This window comes from Mus musculus, chromosome 3 (genome assembly GCF_000001635.26).
Source record: "Mus musculus strain C57BL/6J chromosome 3, GRCm38.p6 C57BL/6J".
Classification (NCBI taxonomy): Eukaryota; Metazoa; Chordata; class Mammalia; order Rodentia; family Muridae; genus Mus; species Mus musculus.
In genome coordinates this window covers 54475462-54496713 of record NC_000069.6, presented here as the reverse complement: position 1 = coordinate 54496713, position 21252 = coordinate 54475462, and the positions used below count along the sequence as shown (strand labels likewise).

The following is a 21252-nucleotide window of genomic DNA, read 5'->3' as shown; positions in this document are numbered from 1 at the left end:
ACGCATAACACACACTCACAGCACACACAGAGTTTAAATGGAGTTACCATATAACTGGAGTACAATGCTTCCCCAAACATTATAGACCATCCAACAAAAAGCCCAATGACAATGGTTAGCTTTTTTTGTGTTGTTGGTCTTTCTAACTACAGGCTAGTTTTCATAGTGCTGGAAGGTTCTATGCAGGCTAACAAGGGAGAATAGTGATTGGTAGTCTTTTCTACATGTGAACCTTATGAGCTACGAAATGGATCGCCTTGTGTGATATCCCCACTGGTGTAGTAGTGGTATAAAAGATATGGGAATAACCAACCACTTGCTGGTTGTATTTAAAGGCTGCTGCACCCATGGCTAATGAAATGAATGAACAGTTTTCAAGGATGGAGGAAAAAATGAGTCAATAAATATGAAAAAATACTAAGCCTTGGAGAAATGAAAATTAAAGTTATATTGAGCTTCAAAGTTACTCCCGTGAGAATGGCATTCATTAACAAAACAAATAATGACTACTGATAATGATGCAGAGTGTAAAATACTTTACCTACTACTGGTGAGAATGTAAAGTACTTAAGCCACTATGGAAATCAGTATGGATTTTCTTTTGAAAAAAAAACTTTAGTTAATCCAACATTTGACCAACATATAGCACTAAAATTTACGAAAGGACTCTAAGCCAACATATCACAGAGATACTTTCCCATCAGTGCTTATTTCTGGACTAGTTATAATATGTAGGTTATAGAATTAATGAAGGTTTCCAACAACAGAGGGATGGATAAAGAAATGGGATACATATGCACAATGGATTTCTTTTCTTAGCCATAAAAAGGAATTGAGTTATGTAATTTGTGAGAACATGAAGCAGCTAGACATAGTTAAAAAATATGAGTATCATGTTTTCTTTCTCTTGTGGATTTTATATAGATACATAAATCACATGTGTATAATGTGTAAAAGTAGAAGCGAATTTCCCTAGATGAATGGAGGTGATTTGGGGAGTGGACAAGAGTGCTGAGTTTGGAGACACTCCAAGTATAGTGTGAAAAGGGTTCTTATGAAATTAGACTTGTGTGAAAGACTTCTTATGAGATTTAGCATCACGTATAGGGGATGTACAATTGAAATATTTGAGGGAGAAAAGGAAAGAGAGAGAATATACAAAGGCAGGGCTGAGAAGCCATTGAGGGATGTGGCTGGGCTCAGAGAAAGAGAATGAAAAATTGAAAGGTAGATGCTTTGGTTGCCTACTGGCTGTGCACCGGTTCCAACTCCTCAGTCCACACTGTGCTTATTTCATTGGATTCTGTGAGGTACCTACTTAATCTTTCAATAAATGTTTTCAATCATGTCCTGAGTAATATGCACAGGAAATCTGAAGTCCAGACAGGTTAAGTATTTGGAAGGTACAGAGAAGGCTGTCGGAGATCTGGGAACAGACCCAGGGCTTGAGGCCATTCTCTTTGAATGCATAGACCTGTTGGCAAGATCAGGCAGGGAAAAATGTCTTCAAACCTTCATCAGGGCGTATGTAGGGGTCCTATGTGTCTTTGAGAATAATGTTAGTGGTGTTTAGTTTTCTAATAGATAGTCTCACTTATTTGTTAATATTTAGTAATTAACCTCCCCTCATCTTATTGTTTGTTCTCTGTCCTAATTCTTTAGTGGACAATTAAACTCCTCATCTGAAGTGGAGATGGCACCTTCTCCTTCGTATCAGAAGCAAGTCCTACTCTTTGACTTAGTAAGAACTGCAAATCGCTACCGTAACAGACAAGTCCCTATGGTATATATGTTGTATATTATATATTAATACTTACATTATTGTGTATGTTGGAAAACTACATGGGCACCTCTAGAATTGGAAAAAAAGCAAAGTTAGGCAAAAATGAAGAATTGAGACTAGGAAATAATGACAGTTGGCAGGAGACCTAGATATGGGAGTTTCAGACAGTATAAGGAATTTCTTTTTACAAGAAAAATTTGGTCAGGTTTTTTTTAGTGTACATTCTTAAGATTTTCATATTAAAAGAAAATGTTAAAACAAGGACAATTTGATTTATTTCCCCTATCACTAAAACAAACCCTATTCAGGTTAATTCAGAAAGTACTGCTGTGCCCAAATTCCTGATGGGAAATCTGAGAGTAGGTTTAAAAATAAAATTTCAGTAAACATACTTTTGGATAAGACAAATAACTATGTACATAAATACTTTATTCAGAAATTATTTTTCCCAAAGACTTTTATGTAAAATCTTTAATGCTATTATAACAATTATGCTTATTTATAGGTTATTTTAATCATGAACTGTTTCAATAATGTATACAATATGTAATGATGAGATGAGAATATTAACTATATGTCCAGTGCCTCAAGTATTTAGCATTCCTTTTTGTTGGAATATTTAAATCCTCTTTGCTGAAGACTTTTTTTCTTTTCTTTTCTTTTCTTTTCTTTTCTTTTCTTTTCTTTTCTTTTCTTTTCTTTTCTTTTCTTTTCTTTTTGTTTATTAGATATTTTCTTTATTTACATTTCAAATGATATCCCTTTCCTGATTTCCCCCTCTGAAAACCCTCTATCCCATCCCCCTCCCCCTGCTCACCAACCCACCCACTCCCTCTTCCCTGTCCTGACATTCCCCTACACTGGGGCATCAGGCCTTCACTGGACCAAGGGCCTTTCTCCTATTGATTGATTTTGAACCTAATTTTCCTCCTGTGTAGTCCTGTACCTGTGAGCAGTCCTTCCTCTCTTCCACACTCCAGCCCACACATCCTCCTCAGCCTCTGGAAACCACTGGTTTTTTTTGTGCCATTTCCATGAGGTCAACTTTGGAGTTTGTCTCTTGGGGTCTCCCTGACCTCCTCTGGGATGAACTCATCATCGCTGCATTTGATTCTCCTTGTAGTGTGACACTTCCTAAATGTCGAAAGTGAAACTGTCACTTCTGACCTCAGGTCCACATGGGACACTCAGCTGCTTATCTGATAGTTGTCTGTGAAACTTTGAAACCCGCTCTTCCTCTAAACAACACATAGCTGTTCTCCCATCATGTGTGGTAAATTTCCTCATTTATTTAAACCCCAGACTTGGGATCTTTCTTTTTTGAAGTGTCTTCTTTTCTCACCTGCCAGAGTTAGGTCTGTTATTCAGACTTATTTTTAATTTACATGTAAAGTTGTATATATTTGGGCTAATGAAATGTCTTAGTAGATAAAGGTGCTTGTCATACAAACCTGGAAACTGAGAGACCTCTGGAAGCCACGTGAAAGGTGGATGGAGCGAACCGACTCTATCGTATTGTCTGGCCTTCGCATGTGTGTCATGGCATGTTGTCTATGCGCACATGCAGCATGTGTGCACACACACACATATAAACACACACATAAACACAACAGACATTGTGTGTATTTGTCATAACGTTTTGAAGAGGTTGAGTCCAGTTCCTGGGCAGACATGTTCTCCCACATAGCTATCATGTTTGTGGTGAGAGCATTCAACACCCACTCTCTCAGCATTTTCTAGAACACACTGTAACGTCGCACACTGTACTCTCTATGCTGGACACTAGGTGTTTTGTTCTATGTATGACTTCTTTCTGGAGTGTTCCCCACCCTGCCCTCCTCTTCCCCGCCCCCCTGGTAAATATCAGGCTGCTCTCCAATTCTATGAGATCAGGGAAAACATGAACCATTTTAGAGTCTCAGAAGCATTTTTCTGTGTCTGGCTCATTTCACTTTACATAATGTCTTACAGGTTCAACCATTCTTTTTTTATTTTTTAATATTTTTATTAGGTATTTTCCTCATTTACATTTCCAATGCTATCCCAAAAGTCCCCCATACCCTTCCTACCAATCCCCTACCCATCCACTCCCAGTTTTTGGCCCTGGCATTCCCCTGTACTGGGGCATATAAAATTTGCATGTCCAATGGGCCTCTCTTTCCAGTGATGGCCAACTAGGCCATCTTTTGATACATATGCAGCTAGAGTCAAGAGCTCCGGGGTACTGGTTAGTTCATAATGTTGTTCCACCTATAGGGTTGCAGTTCCCTTTAGCTCCTTGGGTAATTTCTCTAGCTCCTCCGTTAGGGGCCCTGTGCTCCATCCAATAGCTGACTGTGATCATCCACTTCTGTGTTTGCTAGGCCCCGGCATAGTCTCACAAGAGACAGCTATATCAGGGTCCTTTCAGCAAAATCTTGCTAGTGTATGCAATGGTGTCAGTGTTTGGAGGCTGATTATGGGATGGATCCCCTGGTATGGCAGTCTCTAGATGGTCCATCCTTTTGTCTCAGCTCCAAACTTTGTCTCTGTAACTCCTTAGGTTCAACCATTATGTTGTAAATGACAGGATTTCCTTCTTTTGTGACTGAGGGGCATTGCATTTAAATCCTAAGCACCATTGACCTAGCACCATAGGCTCATTTCTGTGTCACCTTCTCTCCACTTTACTGCTAGCATCTTGCTCTAGTACAAACCATGTCTCAACTAGATTGTTGCAATGTGTCCTAGTTAGCTTCGGTTGTCGACTTGACATAAACTAGAGTCATCTAGAAATTGGAAAGAAGCCAGAGAATGAGCCACTTAGCAGCCTTCTTCCATGGTTCCTGCCTTGAATTCCAACCTGACTTCCATAGATGATGGAGGGTGACTTTTTTTTTTTTTTTTTTTTTTTTTGATTTTTCAAGACAGGGTTTCTCTGTGTAGCCCTGGCTGTCCTGGAACTCACTCTGTAGACCAGGCTGGCCTTGAACTCAGAAATCCGCCTGCCCCTGCCTCCCGAGTGCTGGGATTAAAGGTGTGGGCCACCACCACCCATCGGAGTGTGACTTTCAATTGTAAATCAAATAAATCCTTCTTGTACCTAGTTCTTTTAGTTGGGGTCTTTATCACAGCAACAGAAAATAAAGGTAGCACAGAATGGCTTATTTTGTCTGCCAGGATGTTTTAATTGTTCTATAATAGGGCCTTCAAGTCTCAGTATTCTGCAACAATAACTATTTCTTTGGGGGCATATTTCTGTTCTGTTAAGAATAGGCTGAGGTGCATCTGTTGACTTCAGGTCCTAGGGGAGTAGAGCAATCATCGCCTCAACCTTGCCAGTTATTGTAGTAAAGGAAAATAAGTGTAACGACATTGGATGACCACACGCTGGCAATCGAACCTTCATCCTGGAACCTTAGCAAAGATTTTTGTCTTTTCATGGTTTAGTGGCTAGAGCGAGTCACATGACCTCTGTGAAACAGGAGAGTGCCAGGAAAGGCAACTGTTTTATGTTCTTGGAACACCGTGTCAGGCTGTCTATGTTTAATCTTGCCTTCTTGGACTAGAGTCTCTGAGTAGCCACTAAAGGATCCTTTCAAAGCTTTATTATTGTACATAAAGCATTCTAAATTTCTGTGGTATTCAAGGTCTTGTGTTCCTTGACCCTCATTATCTCCCCACCTAATCCATACCTGTTCCTGACTGTACCATGTCATCTCACCATGCATAGGTTGCATCCAGTTCTTCTACCCTGGATATGAGTAACAGCTTAATTCTATATCCTGTTCTGTGCTTGGTTGGCTTGCCGTGCCTTGACATTACGCTTTGGTTCTTATTAAGATCACAACCTTAGAGACACCCCCAAATTTCCACTGAACCCCCATTGTTTATTTCAAAGCTCTGTTCTTCAACTGTCTGAAATTATTTTGTCTTTTTTTTTTTTTAAAGGAGCATGAGTTGTGTGTGTGTGTGTATTCATGTTCTATGCATGTGTTTATGTTCATGTGGAGGCCAAATGGTGAACAGTGAATGTCTTTGTAAATCACTACCATGTTATTTACTCCTTTAGAGACAACGTTTCTCACTGAACCAGGGACTTACCCATTTTGTGAGGCTGATTGGCCAGCAAGCCCTAGGTATGTTCCTTTCTCTGCCTTCCCTGCCTTGGGATCAGAGCCATGGACTTTGCCTCCCTTCTTTTTATGTGGGTGCTGGGATCTGAAATAAGACCTCAAGGCTTATAAAGTAAGCACTTTGCTGACTAAGCCACCTCCCAGCCCCTAGAATTATTTTACCTTCCTACTAGCCATAACTATTGTGAACACTTGAGAATCATTTATTATGCGGCAAAGGGAGGGGAAGAGGTAGGATAGGAACCTACAGACAAAAGATGGCTCAGAAGGTGGTTGGGTCTGGGAAATGCATCTCTGGGAAGGTCTTTTGCTGCAGTGGTTTAGCACAGCTTGCTACAACGTATGACTACTGAGAAAGTTTCCATCAGGGCACAGGCAGCCTGGTCATAGATGCTGAACAGCTATTTGAGACTCAAGATTAAAGTGGCCAGGCTCCTGACTCAGCACTTAGAAATTATAGGGGCGGTCGGTACATTTAGTAACATGAAGATTGGGAAAAAGTATTTAATAAATAAAAAGCTGTTAAAAGCTCTCAAAAATTTAACTCAAAAGTTTTATTCAAAAAGCTGGAATCTTATACATCTCTCAGTAGTCAAGTAAAGAGAAGTTGGCCATCTGTCAACTATATATTTTTAATATGACCTCCACACGAGTGGGCATGTGCCATACAAATATTTCCCTAAGGGGGGAAGTAAGCAGCAGGCTTAGTGACATTTTAACAATTGGAAACAGCTTACATAAAAGGAGGAGGCAAAGAGGAGGTCAATCGGGGCATGTTCCAATTCCGTGGCTTTATGGATAACTGAATCAACAGCAATCAAGCTCAGAAATACATGGTTGCTACAATGATTAGATATTTGGGTCAGATGTTTCCAGAAACTTGAAGTAATTTGAACTGGAGGTTGCTGGCAAGAAAGTAGAGCAGGAAGCTAGACGGAGATGTGATTCTGATGTGGAAGTTTCCAGATCCGTTTTCTTACACTAACAGGATTACTCTGCTTCTTCCTGAAGGTTGGGCAAAGACGAGAGAGAGAGAAGGATGGATCAAGATTACAGTATGTCCTACATCCTTGCTTCACTACTTTCAAAAGAGGAGAACTGACTTTAAAAGATAAACTGAAAATATACCACTGCTTGCTAAAGAGAAATAGAGATATTGGTTATGCTATAAATGTTCCCTAAAGAATTGTCAATTATATCACAGAAAGTTCTGAGTGGAGGACCTGGGAGTCAGGTTTCTTGCGTTAAACTCTGGTTCTGTCAATTCCTCAGGCTGTGCATGTTTTAGATTTCTCTTTTTCTATGCTATAGGGTCACCAGAACTGAATGAATGAATAGACATAGAACCATCACTGGGCAGTTTTATCATAATGAATTTTGATTCACTATAAGTCTATTCTTAGTTTTTTTTTTCCTTAAAGCTAGGAATTTTTAGGGAAGACCATGTGGAAGATCTCCAGCTAAATTTATTTAAAAGCAAAATTCAGTCTATGTATCCCCAGAAGAGCTGTGTAATTTTGCCTGGATTTGGATGCAGGGATGGATGGGATAAAATGATTCTCTTTAATTCTATTTCTTTAATCCAAGTGCCTTTTTCTTCTCCATTCCCAGTGTTGGTTATAGGGTATCCTCCAGAGAAGACAGCTTTGACATGCGTTTCAGCCAATAGAAAGTCCTTTTTAGCTAGTCAGCAACTACACTGGGTGTTCAGGACCCCAGTGTAGCACGGAGCCTATCTTAGGGTGAGGTTTTAAGCACAAAACCAATAACCCAGGTTAACATACTTCAGCTAACAAGAACAGTTAGCCAGAAGGAACTATAGAAGCCAAAATGCAAGGTTAGTACATTTAGAGATTTTCCTAGAACTGTGGACTTTGATGGATTCTGTCTGTGTTCTTGATTTTTTTGGCAGGTGGGGATGGCTGTGTGCTATGTTTTATGGCTTAAATGGTATTTAGATTATTGAGTCAGCTGTGCTAAGGCATGGGGGCCTTCTAAGGTCTAGGAACCTGTTACAATAATCTTCTACTACTACTACTACTACTACTACTACTACTACTACTACTACTACCACCACTACTACACAGTGTCCTTCCATGTAGCCTTGACAGTCCCTCTTTATAGAGATCAGTCTGGCCTTGAACTTGTTAAGATCCATTTGTTTCTGCCTCCCAAGTGCTAGGATTAAAGGTGTACACCGTTCTTTCTGGTTCCTGCTGTCCTTTAAAAACAAACAAACAAACAAGCAAGCAAGCAAACAAACAAAAAACCAAAAGCAATCATAGTTATATTTAATAAAACATAGTTTAATAAAATATAAAGTATTTATTAACTTATCTCCCCCTAGACTTCTTATTTAACTGCACTAAAAGTTTAAGCTAAAAGAAAATCAAATAGCCAAACAAACAACAAAAGAATTATATTTGTTTGGAACAGAATATTTAGAAAGCTTTTTAGGAAATTTAACTAATAATAGTTCATTAAATTTTTAAAGATTTTAAAATTTCATTTTCTTTTTTTTTTTTTCCATTTTTTATTAGGTATTTAACTCATTTACATTTCCAATGCTATACCAAAAGTCCCCCATATCCACCCACCCCCACTCCCCTGCCCACCCACTCCCCCTTTTTGGCCCTGGTATTCCCCTGTACTGGGGCATATAAAGTTTGCAAGTCCAATTTTCTATGTGTGAGTGTTGGCCTACATAAGTGGATATCCAGCACATGTGTGCAATGTGCTTAGAGGCCAGTAGAGGGCGCCAGATTCCCCGGAACTAGAGTTACATACAGATGGTTGGGCGCTCCCTTGTGGGTGTTGGGAACCAAACCCTGTGCTTCCACAAGAGCAGCCAGTGATCTTAATGGCTGAAACATCTCTCCAGCATGTAAATGGCGGGCAGAAGACAGCTTACAGAAGTTAGCTTCTCCTCCCCCCACCCCCATTCCCAGGAATTGAACTCAGACTATCAGGCTTGGTGGCGGGTGCCTTTATCTACTTGGCCATCTGATGGATCCTGGGTGTGGATTTTGATTGATGTTTTGTTGCTGATGTCCATTGTGTCTTACACTTTGGTCACTTGTATGTTATGTGCTGATGAGGAAATGGATCCTCAACAGACTTAACAGCCTATTTTTTTTCCATCTATTTTATAAGTTATTTTTAGGAAGACAGAAACATGTGTGGCTGTGTCTAAAACAGTTTCTGTGCTAATTCTGTAGTCCTTCAGGATGGTCACAGCTGCTCTTGGGGAAGCTTACTTCCACCCTCTTATACAGCCCTGCCCTTCAAGAAAGAGATGGTTCTTACTATTCTTGGAATATCTGTCTCATGCCCAACATGGCACTGCCTCTGGCCTCCAGACAGATGCAGTATGCCAGCTCTTAGGCAGCCCACTCTAGGCTATCCACAGCCTAAAGCAGCAGCGGCATCAGTATCTTTGATTTTTATGATAACCTCTCGAGAGATTAGCATAATCAGAAAATGAATCACAATTTTTTCCCTGTACAGTAGCAACAACTTCACATCCAATATTCCTGCATCCTTGAAGAGACACCGTCCTTCTAGACACTCGCATTGGGTCTTATGTAAGCTGGCCTGTTTTCTGGAAGTAGTTGCTGAAGATGTGTGACCAGAGAATGTGTGGATAAAAATACTTCTTCAGGGTTTAGAATTTGAGACAACATATTCCAAATTAGATCTTTTTACTAATACTTCCTTCTGGACCACCATCCAGACCACCATGATAACTTCTGCAATTTTGTTTCTTTGTGTCACTTCATAGAGACCCATGTGTTTGACATATGCCAGTGCCCTGTGCATCATGAGACTGCAGTAACAAGGGCATAACTCTGGCAGTTATCAACACTTGATCTTAGCCAAAAGGCTGAGAAGCGATTCTGGCAGTTATCAAAACCCCATGTTTTATTTCATATGTATCTAATTTCTTCCACCTCTTTATAGCTTGCCTGTGGCCCAACTTTGCTAATTTTGGAGAGCAGATTTGAGGGTTGCCCCTGTGGGTAGATGTCGTCAAAATCCTGAGATTCCATAATTCTGTGGTTTGATATATATATAAGTCATTAAAATATATTAAAATATATTCCAACTTCTCCTTTCTCTCTTCCCTCCCTCCTTCCCCCTTGCTTCTTTCCTTCTCTTCTTCATTCTTTCCTTCCTCCCTTCCCTACTTTTTTCCAACCTCTCTTCTTCCTCTCCCCTTCCTTCTTCCTTCCTTCCTTTCTTCTTTTCTTCTGTTTTTCCTTCCTCCCTAATTTTCTATTTCCTTGTCTGCTTCCCTTACTCCCACTTCTCCTTTACCCAACAAAAATAATCACTGAATAAGAATGATTACAATGTTCCTATTGTATGTCAAATACTAATAGTTTATATAGACTATTATTGTTCCTGTAGTCTGGGACTCAAGCTACTTTGAGATTTCTACAGTGTCATCCATGGGGAATAATATTCATTCTTCTGATATCTATATTGTACCTCTAGCCTTCCCAAATATTTTCTAGGAAGAGAGAGAGAAAGAGATATAGATATAGATGATAGAGATAGAGATGAGATAGATAGATAGATAGATAGATAGATAGATAGATAGATAGATAGAAGCCATTAAGGAGCTGGAGAGGCAATCCCTTTTGCTTCTTTCCATACTAAGAAAGCACCATTGCAAACAACAAACAAACAAACAAACAAACAAACAACAAAAACCAGAACACTTACTTAAACATGCTCAAACATTATCCCCCGATATTCACCTCCTCACACACGTTATCCAGAAGTTAATTTTTAGAATAAGGGACTTGCATTTTATGTGTCAATTGAAACTTGATTCAGTGGAAACAAGATCCACACCCATTTTGTATTATAGCTGAACCTAATGTGTAAATGCTTCAACCTTTGCTTTAGATGGGTAAACACTGCTTTCATTTTTGTGATGTTAGCAACCTAGTCTCTGTGATTCACTATTTTGCCATAAAATGCCTATAATAACTTAACAACTTGAAGATATGTTGTTATATTTGAATGGCATAACTTATGAAAAACTAATGTAATATTGATCATGTTGCAAACAACACATTTGGTCATTTCTTTTAGTTCCTAAGTCCATGAAAGTAAGAGATAAATGAGCCACAGTCCTTTCAGTTAGACCACAGTGCTGTACTAGGGAGAAGAAAAGAGGGGACACAGACTGGTCATAGAGTTGCTATAGACATAGCAGGGAGAAACTGCTACTATGACTGTGCCAAGTAGACATAGTCATTAAACCAACTCCTAATGGCTCATCACTGTATGCATAGATGAGAGCATCTCTCTGCCCTCATCAGAGAAACTGCTTCTTGTGGCAGGTACTGATCAACATAGAGATCCTCAACTGGTCATGGTGCAGAGAGTAAGACTGTAGAATGTTTAGCCCTAACTGAAAGATCATACCCCTCTTCCCAGAGCTCAAGGATCATCATGGAAGAGAGGCTGGAAAGAATGCAAGAGCTGTCCACTGGACACAGGGAGGCAGTTGCATATGTTAACTCTCAGTGCTTGTGACAGCATACACAAGACCTATACAAGCTCAAGCCCGATACAATCTTAGCATAGAGGGGACAGGTGAGTACAAAGCCCCACCCCTGCTTGAGGAGCTATTGCAATTGATAGTTGCTGGGAGAGAGAAAATTGATTTCCTTAATGATATGACCCCTAGTAAGTTGAGAAAACCCCATGTCCAAGAGTATTTGAGAGACACAAATTGTACTTGATGAGTGAAAAAGAAAGAGGAGAGAATGTTGGGAGGGTAGAGAGGTGGGGGTGAACCTTGGAAAAGTTGGAGAAGGGGGTGTGTGAATATGATCAAAATACATTGTATAAAAGTCTCAAAGAATTAATAAAAATACTATTTTAAGAAGAGAAGTTGTTGTGATATTTGTAATTCTTCTAACTGTATGGTCTTGACTAAGGGGTTTCTTTTGATTCTGAGTTTTTTCCAAGTAAAGTGTCAACAACTATAATACATGTCAGGTTTCATATGGGTCAAATGATAAAATGTATTTGACACACTTAGAAAATTCTAACATTCTGGTTTATCTTCTATTTTTATTTTTCTAATTTTATTTACATTTCAAGTTTTGTCCCCTTATCCAGTTTCTCCCCCATCCTGGAGACCCCCTCTCCTACTCCATACTCCCTCCCCCTGCTTTTATGAGGGTGTCTTTCCACCCACCCAACCACTCCCACCTCCTCGCCCTTGATTCCCCTACACTGGGACGTCAATCAAGCCTTCATAGGACCAAGGACCTCTCCTCCCATTGATGCCAGGCAAGGCCATCATCTGCAACATATGCAGCTGGAGGGAGCCATGTGTACCCCTTGCTTGGTGGCTTAATCCCTGGGAGCTCTGGGGGAGGGGTCTGGTTGGTTGATATTGTTGTTCTTCCTATGGGGTTGCAGACCCCTTCAGCTCCTTCAGTCCTTTCTCTAATTCTTCCATTGGAGACCCCACACACAGTGCAATGGCTGGCTGCACGCATCGAACTTTGTATTTGTAAGGATCTGGCAGGGCCTCTCAGGAGACAGCTATATCAGGCTCCTTTCAGCAAGCATTTCTTTTTTATTTTTTTATTTTTCTTTATTATGTATTTTCCTCAATTACATTTCCAATGCTATCCCAAAAGTCCCCCATACCCCCCCCCCCCACTTTCCTACCCACCCATTCCCACTTTTTGGCCCTGGCATTCCTCTGTACTGAGGCATATAAAGTTTGCATGTCCAATGGGCCTCTCTTTCCAGTGATGGCCTACTAGGCCATCTTTTGATACATATGCAGCTAGAGTCAAGAGCTCTGGGGTACTGGTTAGTTCATAATGTTGTTGCACCTACAGGGTTGCAGATCTCTTTAGCTCCTTGGATACTTTCTATAGCTCCTTCATTGGGGGCCTTGCGATCCATCCAATAGCTGACTGTGAGCATCCACTTCTGTGTTTGCTAGGCCCCGGCATAGTCTCACAAGAGACAGCTATATTAGGGTCCTTTTAGCAAACACTTGCTAGTGTATGCAATGGTGTCATCGTTTGGTACCAACTTCTGTATTAGTCAGGGTTCTCTAGAGTCACAGAACTTATGGGCAGTCTCTAGATAGTAAAGGAATTTATTGATGACTTACAGTCGGCAGCCCAATTCCCAACAATGGTTCAGTCGCAGCTGTGAATGGAAGTCCAAGGATCTAGCAGTTACTCAGTTTCACGCAGCAAGCAGGCGAAGGAGCAAGAGCAAGAGCAAGAGCTAGACTTCCTTCTTCCAAAGTCCTTATATTGTCTCCAGCAGAAGGTGTAGCCCAGATTAAAGGTGTGTTCCACCACACCCTTAATCCCAGATGAAAGGCGTAGCCCAGATTAAAGGTGTGTTCCTTAAACTCGGAGATTCAATCTTCTGGAATCCATAGCCACTATGGCTCAAGATCTTCAAACCAAGATCCAGACAAGGATCTCCAAGCCTCCAGATAAGGGTCACTGGTGAGCCTTCCAATTCCGGATTGTAGTTCATTCCAAATATTGTCAAGTTGACAACCAGGAATAGCCACTACAATAGTGGAGCATGTTTCCTTGTTATATGTTGGAAAATCTTCTGTGTATATGCTCAGGAGTGGTATAGCTGGGTCCTCAGGTAGTACTATGCCCAATTTTCTGAGGAACCACCAGACAGATTTCCAAAGTTATTGTACCAGCTTGCATTCCCACCAGCAATGGAGGAGTGTTCCTCTTTCTCCACATCCTCACCAGCACCTGCTGTCACCTGAGTTTTTGATCTTAGCCATTCTAAGGTAGAATCTCAGGGTTGTTTGGAGTTGCATTTCCCTGATGACTAAGCATGTTGAACATTTCTTTTTTTTTTTTTTTGAAAAGTTAAAAATTCCTTAATTTTTTATTCCTGGTACCACTACCACAATTTACAGGGCAATATACCTGATGTAATGAAAAGAAAAAGAAAAAGACAAAGCTACAACAGATAAAAGACCTCAGGAATGTACATCTAATTGACACTACATTGCATTAATCAATAGCTGCACTTTTTGCAAACTGTGGCTATGACAGTCCTGAACAAGAAGGGTTTCCTGTTTAAGCTGCAGTAACTTTTCTGACTATGGATCATCGTTCCTTCTGTGGCAGATTTTTACAGTTCCTCTAATGCATTTGGGACGACTGTCTCAAAGTAACCTGCAGCTTTCCTGACAACTCCTCGCTCTCTCTCCTGCTAAGAACTGTAGCCGTTTCTGTTTTATTTTAAAACCTTCTGCTACCATATCCACCACTTCCACCTCCAGATCCATAGCCACCACCATAGGGACTGCCTGAGCTTCTTCCACCAAAACTGCCCCCCTTCATGGGTCCATAATTTGATTGTTGCTGTCCACTATAATTTCCAAAGTCATTATAGTTTCCACCACCACCATAGTTACCTCCACCAAAATTTCCTCCTTCATTGTAACCATCATAGCCTCCTCCTCCACCACCATATCCACCACCCTGGTTTCCATATCCTGGTCCACCACCTCCATAACCTCCTCTACTGCTGTAACCAGGACCACCACCATAGTTGCCACCATCACCTCCAAATCCATTATATCCACCATCACCACCTCCATAACTACCTCTGCTGCCACCACCTCCACCACCATAGCCACCTCTTCCACCAAAGTTTCCTCCACGACCAAAGTTTCCTCCACCACCTCCAAAGTTTCCTCCACGACCCATAAAGTTGCCAGATCCACCTCCACGACCTCTCTGTGATCCAGCAGACTGCATCTCTTGTTTAGAAAGGGCCTTTTTCACTTCACAATTATGCCCATTAATAGTGTGGTATTTCTGAACAACAATTTTATCAACTGTGTCATGATCATCAAAAGTTACAAAAGCAAATCCTCTCTTTTTCCCACTCTGCCTGTCTTCCATAACCTCTATGGTTTCAATCTTGCCATACTTTTCAAAGTAGTCTCTCAGGTTATATTCTTCCGTATCCTCTTTAATACCACCAACAAAAATTTTCTTCACCGTTAAATGGGCACCAGGCTTTACAGAATCCTCTCTAGAAACAGCTCTCTTCGGTTCCACCACACGCCCATCAACCTTGTGTGGCCGAGCACACATTGCAGCATCCACCTCTTCAACACAAGAGTAGGTCACAAAACCAAAGCCTCTGGAACGTTTTGTTTGGGGATCTCTCATTACCACACAGTCTGTAAGTGTGCCCCATTTCTCAAAATGTTCTCTTAAGCTATCATCTGTGGTTTCAAAGCTCAGACCACCAATAAATAGCTTCCTCAGCTGCTCTGGTTCCTTTGGATCATGGCCCTCCATTTTGAGACCGGACTCGCCTCTTCCAACTCGAGTTCAATATGGGACCGAGAGCTGAACATTTCTTAAGGTGCTTCTCAGCCCTTCCAGTTTCCACAGTTGATAATTCTGTTTAGATCTGTTCCCCATTTTTAATAGGGTTATTTGGTTCTCTTGAGACTAACTTCTTGAGGTCTTTGTATATATTGGATATTAGCCCTCTATCAGATTTAGGATTGGTAAAGATCCTTTCCTAGTCTATTGGTTGCTGGAGGATTCCCCTGAGCAGCAGTAGTGGTTTTACCTGCGCTTACAGGCTTGTCTGCATTTGTGGAATGCCAGCTCTCTCCCAGTGCTATTTGGGTATGGAGCTCTGTGGCAGAGGATCAGCTCCGGGTCAGTGTCCCAGGCCACTCCTTGGTTCCTCTAAACACTCTGCTTCAATATGAGTTATAGGTAGAGGTGGTATTAACACATCTCCAAAATTGCACTCCTCAAATGATGCTGAAAATCTCCATAACCTGTTGTATAAGCCTTTGATGTATATTATGCTCTTTATCCCTCTTAGTCAGGAGGGAAAGGAGACACACAACTTTAGCCTTATGGTACATTTTTGCTAGGAACTAAGAGTTCACTGCCAGGTGGGTGTATCCAAAAGTAGTATTCATAAAACACACTTTGTAGTTGTTGTAGTAATGGAGTACTTCAGTGCATGAAGACAGTGTGCTGGGAGCGGAGGACAATGTAATTTAGTGAGCTCACATGGGAGGTACGGGAACACTGGAAGTCAGGCCTGGAGCTGGGCTGGGGGCATTGGAGGGCTCTGAATGTCCTGGTGAGATCAATGTTTAACGTGAAGCCATGGAAGATTTTTATGGCTGTACAAGCTGTGACTTAGAACAGTTGGGGAAAATGATTAAAAGGAGACAAGAAGCAGGGAGATGACTAAGAGACTATTTTAACATTTTGTCTCAGACCAGAGTAGGGCATTTGGTCATCGGGAGACTCCGCGGTGAGTCTGTGTCTAGGAATGCAGCAGTGCATTATTAAGCAGTGCGTTCAGGAGGAAGCTGCCCATGTGCTACTCTTGGACAGTCTTCAGATGTGTGTAAGAGATGTCCAGGCAGATGACAGTCAGAATTTGCTGCTCAAATTCCTGGGGAAAGGCTATTGTCGTTATTCCACCTCTTGTGGCTCATCTGTTTGTTTGTTTTTCTTGGCTGCTTCAAGCTCATCTCTGAGTTGGGCATATTTTTCCTTGGGTATCTAACATCCATGTTTCACATGTAAGGTTTTTAAAAAAAAAACAAACCCTTATTCTATGTATGTGTTGAGGCCAATAGCTTAGGTTATCACTGAAAATAATAGTCCCAAGGTCTTAGGAGAATATTGGGAACAGTACCACACAACCCATGGCAGCCCTTAGCTACAAGCCCGAGTCAGCTTGGAGATAAAAATGTGGCAAGTATAGGCAGCCTTAACCATCACTTTTGCACAATGGAAGACCTAGTGTTGACCAGCCTGGGTAACTTTAGTGTGTGGCAAGGTCTCAGATTTACCCTTAGTGGTTAGATGCCGTTGCAGTGATCAGCATAGATGGTTGGTAGCCTGGAGGAGAGAGCCTGATGCTTGGGGTGTGGACCCTGAGCTGGTTACTTTTATATGAATGAATAGGCATACAGCATTAGATGGTTTTCAAACCATCATTATTGTGGTTTGAAAAGCATTTTTAAGTAGATCCTCTCATCTTCTCAAATCCTCTGCATCCTGCCCCCTTGTAATCTCCCTTCAAACTTTGCTTTCATGTCCTGTGTGTCCTATTTTCTCTCCCCTGCCTTTCTCAGAATATCCTTTACCCCCCCTCCCCTTTTCCTGCATTTGCACCCGTTCCAAGCTGGGGCCCACATAGGAGAAAGTGCGTGTGGTATTTACCTTTCTGGGCCTGAACTGCCTCTGTAAGTATAATAATTTCCAGATCCCCTCTTTTTTGCATATTTTATAGTCTGAATTTTCTTTGGAGCTGAATACAATTCCATTGTGTATATATTACCACATTTCACTATCTCGTCATCTGTTACTGGGCATCCTTGCTGGCTCCATTTCTTTGCCGTTGTGAATCGAGCAGCAGCAAACATAAATATAAAATCTTCTGTGAAGGACATGGGGTCCTCTGGGAACCCAAGGAGTGGTCTAGCTGCAGAATAAGGTAGTCTTTTTTTTTTTTTAATTTCTTGAGACTACTCTAAAGTGATTTTCACAATGGCTACACTAGTTTGCAATCACACCAGCAGTGAGTAAGGGTCTCCTTTTCCCCTCAGCCCTCTGGCATTTCTTATCTGAGTTCTTGATGACTGCTATTCTGAACAGGCTAAGGTGGTGTCTCAGGGAAGTTACAATTTCCATTTTGCCAGTGGCTGTAGATGCTGAATACTTTAAAAATGCTCATTGGTCATTTGTTTCTCTTAAGAAGTGTCTATTTATACATCAACTCACTTTTGAGCGAGAGCAACAGCGAGAGGTGCGGTGGTGAAGAGAGAAAAGAGAGAAGAGAGAGGAGGGGAGAGGGGAGAGGAGAGAGAATGTATGCATGTATGCATGTAATATTTTAGTTCTTTACAGTTCTGGAGAGTAGGCCCCTCTGAAGTATAGCTGGCAACGATTTTCTCCCATTCTGTCAACTGTATGCTCTGCTGATAGATTCTTTTGCTATGCAGAAACTTCTAAATTTCATGCACTACCATTTGTCCATTTGTCATTTCTAGTTCCTGTGTGACCAGAGCCCCATTTGGGAACTTCCTGCTTGTGCATATAGCTTGAAGACTGTTCTTTGTGTTTCCCTTAGACATTTTACTAGTTGGGTTTGGAATTAAGGCCTCAGTTATCTATTTTAACACTATCCATGTTCAACAAATCCCATCGGTTCCTTATTTTCAGTTGTTTTTTTTTAAAGGTGGCTTCGATTATGTAGTCTTTATGTTCTGCTAGCTTTAGTATTCTGTGATGCTAACATAAAGAAAGGCATATGGTACCATACTTATATAGAATCCTTCATATTGTTTTTACTTAACATGCTAACTAGACACACTCTTTTAGCTTTTAGCTGAAAATATTTTTCCCTTTTAAAAGAAATGCACTGTTAGGGAATATATTACATGCAACAGAACATGTGTTTGTGGTTTGGTATGAGACAGCCCACTAAATTCTCCCTCCCTTTACTGATGTTGGATGTTGGACACAAGAGCTCGGCAGCTTAATCAGTGATTATGTGCTCTGAGCTCAGAGTTCCATTTGCAATCAGCAAGGCCGACAGCTGTAAACACTCTTGCCTTCTGCCTGGGAGAGTTGAGTGTTCCAGCAAATGCACATCACAGCGGAAAACCCATGATTACTTTCCAGTGTCTCTGTAACATGCCATCGCACAGTTGTACTTGAAGCTAGCAGAATGTCCTCTGCATTTAGGGTGGGGCTCTGGACTTTGCCTGAAACCTGGTAAGACTCACTGTGTCCTCAAAGTTGGATGCTTTGAAATCAAACCCTCAGCCAGCCACCAGTTTTATGTACAATCCCTTCTACTCATTGTACTTTTTAATGATTTATTTTATGTGTATGAGTACCTGCATATACATACGTACATGACATGTAGGCAGTAGCCAAAGAGGCTAGAAGCCAGCATCCAGTCCCCTGAAACTAGAGTTACAGAAAGTGGCAAACCACCAAGTAAGTGTGGGAACTGAATCCATGGTCCTCAGCAAGGGGTCCTCTGTAAGCTGAGACAGTCCTCCAGCTTCCCACCCCTGTCTTAAATCTCTTTTGCTTGGGACAAAGTGGATAAAAGTGTGTTAATTGTGAGGTCTTAAGATACTTGCCTTGGAAAAAAACCCTCAGCACATAATCTTCTTGTCTTGGCTGGGAACAGGTGAGGGTATTTCTTCTTCAGAGGAGCAACATTTACGTTAATATTGTAGTTGTTATGAATGAATTAGGGGAGGGAAGAAAGTAAATGGGAGGGGTAGAGCAAGGGTAAAGATGAACAGAGCTGAGTTTGTGGGGGAGAAACGTATTTGGCGATATTTTATTAATGAAGTTACTTCTTGACTTGTACATCGTCCAGGGAGACTCTTTACAAGTGGACCTCGGAAATGCTCCTGCCAGACTGTTAAGATGGGCATTTCTTCACAGATCTCCACTATCCCTGCTCACCCCAGACCAAGAACAGTAAGTCTTGATAAGCTTCCCTAGAACATCCATTTTTTTTGTAGATGATTTTTATATTAAAATAAAGATGAAAATTTGAAAAATAGCCCTCTTAGAATAAGCATAAAACTTGAATAAAATTTCCATCCATGATGGGTGGTTTCAGTTCTCAGTACCCATTTCCCCAGGCTAAGCTTTATCCCCTCCCTTCCCCACCCCCAATAGGTAATAAATGTTAAGGACCATTTATCTCCTATGATTTAGTTATTAGTCAATTATGCCACAAAAAATGTAAAGTTGCCATGGAAACCCAGATTTATAAATGGCAATGTCATTCATCCAAACAGACTCTGCCTTCATGAGCCCAAGGTGATGGAGGCAGCTCCAGTCAGTCCTAACGGCTCATTTGTGGTAAATCTGAAAAGCAGGCATCTAGTTTTCGCCAATAACAAGAAGAACTTAATGGGACTCATTAGGTCTGGGGCATGTGTTTATTACAAAGCCAACTAGAGCTCAGCTTACGCTCATATACTTCAGATACTGGAGTCGGGGATCAGGAAAGTAGAACACAATGATGACTTGGAAGAAACCATGGAAGACAGTGTTGACTTGTAATGGCAATGTTATTACTGTTTTTATTGTTTATTTTTGAGACAGGGTCTTCAGTAGCTAAGGCTTGTCTCAAACTTGCTAGCACAGGCTAACTTTGAACTTCTGGCCTGCCTGCCTTCCCTCCCAAGTGCTGAGATGACAGGGGCATGCTACCAAGCCTAGTTTATTACTACTGGCTTTATAACTTAAAAATCACAGATTTTCACAGCCCTGTGGCAAAGGGGGAGGTTGGTAGTCTTTGGCCCTGCAGAATGTGCTTCTAAAGTGACTTCTCTTGGGTTTTAGAGAAAAGAATCAGACTCTCATTAGACCTTTTCTTATAGCAGAAGCTTCTCACACACACTCCTGTGACCTCTCTCTAGAGGTCTCTCTCCAGAGAGATCCATAGTCCCTCAGGGAGGTCACAGTTAACTACGACAATTCTAAGTGCTGCTGTTATCTTCCTGAAAGGAACTGAATATTTTCTGTGCCTCACATGACTTTCTAACTTTCCCCCTTTTCTATGACGTTTTATGGATCATGGTTGAATTCCATTTTGAGTATATAAAACCTGTAACACAACTAACAAGTGGGCCCCAGGGAGAGACATGAACTTTGTTCCAGCACATAACTCATCTCTCCATTGCTAACATCCAGCAACTCCGACAAGTGTTCCCACAGTCTGCACACTGACTAGCCCTCCCCCAACATCCCATAACCTCTAGATAATGTTGGAGCTATTCCTAGGAGGGCTTCATCTTCCCCAAAGTAGGGCCCTTCTTTTGCATAGCCTTCTTTCTTCCATATTCATCATAATACACAAGTGAGGAATTTCTTTAACATGTTCTATGGCCTGTTCTCTTTTTGACAATTTGTCATTGTCCTCTTTCTGTTGTATCCAGCGCATGTGCTAGTGTCCTAGAGAGAAGCTGGTGCCTTCTTACTGTTCTGCAATTCTGGTTTCTGGCTGATGATGGCCCAGTGTAGAATAGTCTGGGAGGTTGTATGTCATTGGTAAGAACTGTGCTTACAATCTCAAGGTGCCTCACACCGCCTGCTGCGCTCAAAATTGCAGGATGCAAGGCTGATATGAAGATCACAGGAATGGAAGTGCACCATCTACTGCTTCCAATTGCCCATGTAGTGCCAGGGAAATGTTAGTGATCACCCCCAAAACAGATAGGAGCTGATCTGATGCAAATTCATAGCAGGGTCTTAATCTATTTGAGCTAGCTTGGGTCCC

General features: G+C 41.3%; 1 long non-coding RNA gene and 1 pseudogene across 3 annotated transcripts in view; one reads left to right on the top strand and one right to left on the bottom strand.

The window, feature by feature from the left end:
- Gm31154 overlaps positions 1–8151 on the top strand; it is a 46329-nt gene extending 38178 nt beyond the window's left edge. For all 3 annotated transcript variants that reach the window (XR_001783838.1, XR_867292.1, XR_375673.2), the window contains 3 exons: positions 1663–1783; positions 5835–5901; positions 6910–8151. This is a non-coding gene — a long non-coding RNA (predicted gene, 31154). The remainder of the gene's footprint in view (positions 1–1662; positions 1784–5834; positions 5902–6909) is intronic.
- Positions 13789–15299, bottom strand: Gm5641 (predicted gene 5641; annotated as a pseudogene).